This window comes from Lissotriton helveticus, chromosome 5_1, assembly GCF_964261635.1.
Source record: "Lissotriton helveticus chromosome 5_1, aLisHel1.1, whole genome shotgun sequence".
Lineage (NCBI taxonomy): Eukaryota > Metazoa > Chordata > Amphibia > Caudata > Salamandridae > Lissotriton > Lissotriton helveticus.
This window is the reverse complement of record NC_136065.1, coordinates 1849116342-1849124606: the sequence shown is the minus strand read 5'-3', so window position 1 is coordinate 1849124606 and position 8265 is coordinate 1849116342.

The following is an 8265-nucleotide window of genomic DNA, read 5'->3' as shown; positions in this document are numbered from 1 at the left end:
GTGTAGATACCATATATATGAATTACATCGTTAATAACTGATCTATTAGCATCATTGATCACTATGAGCGTATTCCTGGTGTTTCGGAAATAGTGTCTTCATCCATCATTCCTGGCATGATACGCTGGAGCGAGGGTATCCATGCTAGCAATGAATCAAAGTTTAACAAGAACATTGCGGGCCTACCAGGGGGAATTGGGCCTTGCATGAGGATATTATTGCAGGAACTCCTAACAACTTGAAGCCGAACTCTGGGGGAGCGAGAATAGATTTAATCACTCAGTTAAACGTGGAGTGACTGACCCAAGCTTCTATCTAGAGGTCTGCTACAGAGTAGACTGTGTAGTTTTAGAGTGAAAGGAACCTTGTTGCAGGTCTCTGCAGTTCTATGCGCCTGGCGTGGGGGCACGGACTTTGCCCGATGGGGGTCTGATCGCTTCTCAAAGGGGACAGAACCCATACTCCCATAGGTGTTCTCGTATATAGCTACGCGAAGTCACAAGAAGCAAGTTAGAACACGAGCGGATAGTAGAAGATGTTTGTACCTGCCATTACAGGAGGAGAATAGGTCTTGGGTACTAATTACATTAGCGTATATAGTACTAGTGAGGTACATTCAAGGCGGTCAGTCTAACCAATAATGAAACGTTAATTAAGCATTGGGGCAACTCGTGCAAACCTCGGATCTAAACAGACTGTTAGAGGTAGCAAGCAGAGTTACCAGAGGTTGGTGACGGGCGCATGCGACAACAGAGGATCTACTCAGTTAGAGGGATATTCTGCAAGAATGGGCAGCCTCTCGAGGCATCAGAACACTTGGGTAGACACCTTCAGAGCCAAGGAGTGAAGTGTTTAGTTTATGAATGGACTTCCTTCTATTATTAAGAGAGGACAACTTTAATTGTGGAAGGGTGCAGGTAATGCTGACTAATTAATGCTAGTAACAACTACTGGCCTGGGTAGTTTGTGGGGGCATTGAGGGCCATGTCTCATTGCAGAGAATGCAAAGCGTGGATCGGGGGGGGACATTTTAATCAATGTTTTCTGTCTCTAATGCAGGAACCGCGCATGAGAGCCGCCCCACCGACATGGGGGCCACCTGAATTATCAACAGGAATAAGGGTCATAGCACACTGGGGACAGTGTGTTAGGTTCTGGGATTCCCATGTTCTCCCCAGTTGTCATTACTATACGGGGTGTTGGACGTGTGCTGGTTTCACTCATGGAAGTAATACATGGATAGTAACTGGGAGCTGGGACTTATTAGGCAGCCCTGTGCAGAATTGGTTGTTCTCTCTTACTTGAGTCTGGGCAATGTGTTTTACGGTACAATAATTGGGGTGTTCGCACTGGATGCAGTGGCAGAACAGGGGCTAATCATGCATTTAATGCGAAAGCAAATGGGAAATGTGTTTGCAGCTCAACAGGTTGATTTGGGCATAAAATGCATCTCATGTGCATTAATGGATTGTTGTGCCATTTGTTCTCTAATAATTTATTAGTAGTTTGAACATCTGAGGCCCCATCCACTGAGGGACGGGAGGGGGCTCTGATACCTGTAGCACATTGATAAAACCCTTGTTGGGACTACTCCCTTGGCACAGGCTGATCAGTTCAGGATGGGGGAATTTGTTTTCTTCCCCATACCCACAGTTATTGTTTAACAACATTAGGCAATGACCAAACAGCAACAAAGTCTTATTTTCCGGTCGGGCTACAGCTCATAGGTGAATGGACAAGTAACCTCATGGGTAGAATGGTAGACGACTGGGCGGGACCGCATTGTGGGGTACACGGAGGACTTCTCTTAAAATCTCCGGTCTCACGGGGCCAGGCAGTTCTGACTGACTGTGTAATTTTGTGATACTCTGTTCCATTTGAGCTACGCAGTCTCATTCAAGACCAAGCCTACTCTGGCCCATTGGCACCATGGGGATGCATTATCAGGTTGCACAGAATTTTTGGGCCTGCATTATCCACTCACATACCTCCTCCAGTCTGATCCCACTAAGACCTCTCAGCTCTGCATCTACTTTGGATCAGGCTGATACAGTATGCCTCTAACTTGTAATTCATGGGACACGTGGTGGCACATAGTTGGCCATGTAAGCGTTTGGTTTGGCTGGTTTTACGTGAAGGGTTCGGTAGGGGGCAGGCAATTTTAACAGCAAAAAATCAACAACAGGGGTTGTCACGCAGTGGAGGGCCCGTGGCTAGGTGTTCGGGTAAGCTTTCACCTAGATAGTATCTACTTAGTTGTTTTCAGGTACTAATGTAAGGATTCCTTTGGCAGTGTGCACATGCCAGGAAGTAAGAGCGAGGAAGGATTAGTCCTCTTAGTTGCACAACTTATATATACAGTTGTATAGGCGGCTTGTTACAAGCTTCATAGGGTCCATTGAAGGCCAGGCACAGGGGGACGTCTTGTACAAGTGTCAAACATGAGGAGATCCTCTACACAGTGTCTTAAGCCGACACCAGAACGCAGTTGGCAGGCATAGTTGAGAGGTGATGGTCTTACAATTAGGTTCCCATGGGTTTGAAAGTTACGTGTCTTTCCAGTAAGGCTAAACATGCGAGGGGTTCGTTAGCCTACAGTAGGGTCGGCGTCAGGGGAGTGAGCCGTCTGGCGTGACCTTGATGGTGAATATGTCCCCAGTAGGTCTAAGTAAGGGTGTAAGGCCACATGCTAGACAGGGGACACCATGCCAGTGGCAGTGGTGTTGTTACCTGATAGGGGCTTGTTGGTTGCTGGTCAGCCAGCGGTACAGAATAGGAACAGACTGGAGGATGGCACACTAAATGGACACCTGCAAAGCACAGTTAGCAGTTAGTTGTGAAGTTCATGGACATCACTGTCACAGTTCCCTGTCCGGAGGACGGCAGAAGTGAGAAGGAAGTTTGGTTGCATGCCAGCTTGGCGGTGCTGAGGAAGAGAGCAGACTTGTCCTTGCCTGAGCCGAAGGAGGCCGGTGATTGCAATTGTAGTGCAATAGGTCCTTGGCGCCAATGAGAGGTGGATAGTGTCGCCCGACAACTTGGGAGTAGCCTGAAGCATAGGAGAACTTGTTTCATCAGGCTCGGGTTGCTACTTGCCAAATGCACTGTGTGCTTTGATGTAGACGGGGTTCATTTACCCAAAGTTGATATGACGATCTTTGGTTGATATAGCGGAAAGCACTAGGAGCAGCAGATTGTACTAATAGGAAGCTAGTAGGTGGGGGGACTCTGGGGCGGCGGCGGCCACACCCAGAGCCATGGCGGAGTTACAGGGTGATCCAATGCAGAAAGGTACGGAGGGGTACCCTCTACAGGAGCACCGGTGGGTGCGAGAGCAGAATTATCCGCCAGGGAGATCCACGCTGTGATGGATCCTGGAGGACCGACTGCGCCCCGTTAGTCCTTCGGGCGGTTGTAGACCTGAGCATCCGGGGGTTGCCACAACGCTCCACCCCCCAAGGGGGGGGCGTTAGCAAGGGGTGGAATAGAGGTCCGCCGAGGGGAGGGGCTAGAAGTTCCCCCGAAACTGACAACGCCCCCGCGGTTAACACCCCGGGGGGTTATGGCTCATCAGGTGGGCGGGTCGCGAGAGGCGGCCTGCTCTGGATCGACCCTTAAGATAACCCAACATGGGCTTAATTTATATGCTAATAAAACTGCAACAACTTTCTCCATCAAACTTGTGTTGTGTCGGTTATTGGTGGAGTGGTGTGTTGTATGAAGAAAGGTCTGGGGCTGGGCCGATATTGGCACTAAGTGAAAACACTCATGGCGTCCTGAATGTTGCAGGAAAGCATGTTGTGCCTGCAGTAGGAGAAACTCATTAAAGAAAATAGTGCTTACAGACTAAAAAAGAGATGTACCCTGTAACAACAGAAGTAAAAGGAAATGCAAAAGGAATGCAAATTTCTTCTAATGCTGGCGGTTTAGACATGCATCAACGAGGCCCAAACCTTATCATTTAGCAATATAAAAAAGATGCAATTGCTGTATAAAGTGTCCTAATCAAAAGGCTGTATTTGTTCAAGGAATAAATCCCACAACGCTTAATGCGGTTAGTATAACATCGGAGATTCTGCATTTTTCCACCCTTCGACTGAGACGAAGGGCGGAGTAAAGTACGTTAGCGTTCATTATTCTCCTGGGTTGGGGGAGGGAAGATCCCGGCCCACCTCCAGCTTGTGTGGGGGAGGGCCAGCTAAAGGAGCTTCTGGTGACGTTGATGACCGAGAACCACGGGCCAAAGAAATGGCAGAAAATTGGGATAAACCTCCAGTTGAGAGCTTAACACACACTTAAAAAGTAGAATTTTTTGACTGAACCACCGGCGTGACTACCCTGGATTTTACACCCTCTATTTCCAAGCATTTAACTACCATGGAGGGTCTGCCTTCCAAAGGCAGAAAATACTTAACAGATTACTTTGAGTTCTCCCTCTGCCCACCACAAATGCATTTCTGGATACCAAGTACAGCAACTAACACATAAGATAAATTCACGGCCGTGCTGCTTAAAAAACACTAGCAGTTCTAGCTGGAGCAGCGCATGTCCTACCTGCAGTAAGAGAAACTCACTAAAGAAAATAGTGTTACCAGACTAAATAACACGTACTGTGTAACAACCAAAGTAAAAGGGCCAGTTGCCATGGGATGTTACAAATGAAGACAAAACGGTACTAAGAAGGGTCTATTAAGCCTATTTATGAATCAGAAGCCAGCATTTAGGAAGAACAATGACACAAGCCAATGACAAATATGGGCAGAGAGTGGGTGAGGGGCTTCAAATGCATACTCCAATACAACATGCCTCACCGAGCCGCGCATGCCTTTAGGCTCGACCTACAAATACACAGGAAGAAGGTGCAGTGCTAATAAAATGCTGAATTGTTAACAATAAAACACTACTCAATGGAGCATGCTGCCCCCTTGCCTAATCCTAGAACATTTGGTGAGGGAGATGAGATCAGACAGTATAGGCATCACTATCACACATGTTAATGTGTGCCACTTGTGCCACGTTACTGGAGAGGGTGAAAACAGTCTTCGAGTGTCTTCTTGACATACATATGTGGATCCTTATCATTCTACTGGTCCTTAACCCCTTGTCTGCTAGCCATATTCCCCCGCTATGCTGGGGGGAGGGGGGTACGCGCAGCGCCCAGGTGCTCATGACGAGCTCAGCTCGTCATGAGCCACGGTGGTCGTGTGCTCATGACGAGCTGAGTTCGTCATAACCACACCCGTTTCTTTAGAATGCTCGCACAGCAGGGGAATTTGCCCGAGCTGAGTTCGTCATGAGCATGGGAGGGGTTAAGGGCTCAGACAGTGGTGATGATAGCAGATCCAATCACAAACTCAGTTTATCATTTGACTTGTATGCTGCAGTCGTTTCAATGTAAAATGTATGTAGCGGTGGCTTCAGCATGAACTATTGGTGAATCGTCGCCTTATTTTATTTATTTTAAGAGTTTTATATAGCGCTGGCTAGAACCGAAGGTATCAGAGTGCTTTACATAAGGTTCCACATAATTGCCAAATTACATCAGTTACAAATTACAAAAAACATACCATTAAAAACATTTAAAGAACATAGGGCATTATTTATGAAAAGTGACGCATCGCTGCGTGAAAACAGCGATGCGTCACTTTTCACTGCGCTCTCCCTGTGACATGATTGATGTGTCATATTTATAATATGACGCATCATGTCGCAAGGAGTTACAGATACGTCAGTATTTCTGACGTATCTGTAAGCGCAAAAGTCACGCATTGCTGGGGTGTGTCACAAAAGTGACGCAACTCCAGCAATGCGTCCTTTCACCTGGGGAAAGCCCCATGTGAAAGGGCTTGCGTCAGTCTTACGCCTGCTGTGAGGCAGGCACAAGATTTTGACGCAACAGCGTCCTAAAAGTGACGCAGTGAAATCTCATAGATTTCACTGCATCACTATTACGAGGCTTCTTGCGGGGGAACGCCCCCTCTGCATACATTATACCTGACGCAGGTATAATGTAGCGCAGGGGTTTACAAAGTGACGCATCTGCTTAGATGCGTCACTTTGTAAATAGTGCGCAACATGACGCATGTTTTACGCCGCCGATGCGTCACAAAAAGTGACGCATCGGAAGCGCAAAACTCACGCCAGGCCTCATAAATGAGGCCCCTAGAGGGTAAGTAAATTGGAGTGAAGAAGGGAAATGGGGAAAGGTATAGCTACAATGGAGAGACGAATGGAAAGTCTGCCCCAGGTCCGGCTGGGTAGGTGACGCCCATGGGGGAATCCACAGCCCATCTCCTCTTCAGCTATCAGGTAGCTCCACCGGTCATCGGTCAGATAGCTAGGTCTCAACGGAAAAACATTTAAAGAGCAAAGATGACGAGAGGAAAGGAGCGTAGAGGGGGAAATGGGTAGGGTAAAGGAGTAGGAGGGGATACGACAGAGAGACAAAGGACGGTCTGTCCAAGGTCCGGCTGGGTTGGTGACGGCCGAGGAGGAATCCACAGCCCATCTCCTCTTCAGCTAACAGGTAGCTCCACCGGGCGTCAGTCAGATAGCCAGGTCAAAGGAAAGAACAACGAGTAAATGCCCTAGAGGGAGAGCAGGATAAAGGGTCAGTGAGGGCTGTAATCAAGATCGAGTAGAAGGCCAGATCAAATGTCCATGAGTGGTCGGGAGTCGTGGGGAGACCAACTGAGGTGGCCATCTTGAGGTCAGCCAAGGTGGTGGAGTCTTTGCTACTAAACTCAGTCTGTGTCCAAAATTCTCCAAAACTCAGAGGCAAAGGGGGTGTAGACAATGCAGTGATGCAGCATGAGGACAGGGCCAGTGTCCACATGTCTTCAGAGGGGGTGAGCGCAGGTGAGTAATATCCGTCAGTGGGAGAGATAGCATCCATTTGCAGGTCAGGAGGGGCGCCTCAAGGGCCATTCTCGATTATTCAGGGGGGCTCATCTGGGTCATCCCGTTAGGTCTGGGAGGTAGATGCAATTTCCGTTCAATTGTGAGGCATTTACATTGAAGAAGAAAACCGGGGGACTCTTTTGAAGCGTTGCTTAGACCCCAAGCGACAATCTACTGCGGGCGCCATTTTGGAATCAGGCGCATTACTTAAACAGCACTTGGCAAATACATCCTTGCAAATTATAACGTCCCAGGACCGAGGAGGACGTGGTCATGAGCCCCAGCATCCTGGGCTCACCCCTGGGCTCCAGTGTTCCCTGTGATAGCAACCTGCCCAAGAATATTCTCATTTTAATTGATTTTCTGTCCTGCCTCTCACTGATCTGAGCAGTCATTTTTTTCAAACTTGACTAAGAAAGTTCCATATACCATCACTAAGGGCCCGATGTAGGTAAATCTCATTTACCGATTTTGAAATACCGAATCTTACCGATTCGGTATTTTAAAATCGGTAAATGGGATGTAGGTCCCAACATCTGGATTCGTTACCGAATCCTTAACAATTCATTAATTACCGATTGGGTAAATACCGAATCGGTAATGCCCATTCTTTCCTATGGGCTTTGAAGCCCATAGGAATGATTAGGCATTACCGATTCGGTATTTACCCAATCGGTATTTAAGGAATTCACAAGGGTGCAGGGGGTGTCACTTTGACACCCTCTAGCACCCCCAAAACGGCCATGTGTGCAATGTGGCACACAGACATGCCCTAAGGGCACGTCTGTCTGTCACATGGCACATGTGTACATGCACAGATGTGCATGTACACAGGAATCGGTTTTTTACCATGGATTTGTATTCCATGGTAAAATACCGAATCTGTAAGCCATGTGCAGCCGGAACATAGGCTACCTAAATTGCATTTTCGGTAATTTTACCGAATCATTATCATTACCGATTCGGTAAATATTACCGACTCGGTAAATTTACCGATTCGGTAATGATAACGATTCGGTAAAATTACCGAAAATGTGCCCCTACATCTCCATAGCCCTTTACCGATCGGAAACGGCCGAAAATCGGTATTTTCGGCCGATTCCGATCGGTAAAGGGCTACCTACATCGGGCCCTTAGTGTCTTAATCCATGATCCGGGTTCATCATTGTGTAGCCAGAATTAGTTGCGAATTTAACGCTAAAAAGCCACACCTCCCTCAATATAGCTCACATACACCGGATAGCACTGAGGCAAAACTAAAATTCCAAGTTCTCACAACAGGTCACAGGATAAAACTGCGAAAAAGCCATGCCTACCTTAAGAGCAAGTCCCAACAACCCATGTCGATCACATGCCTACATTGTA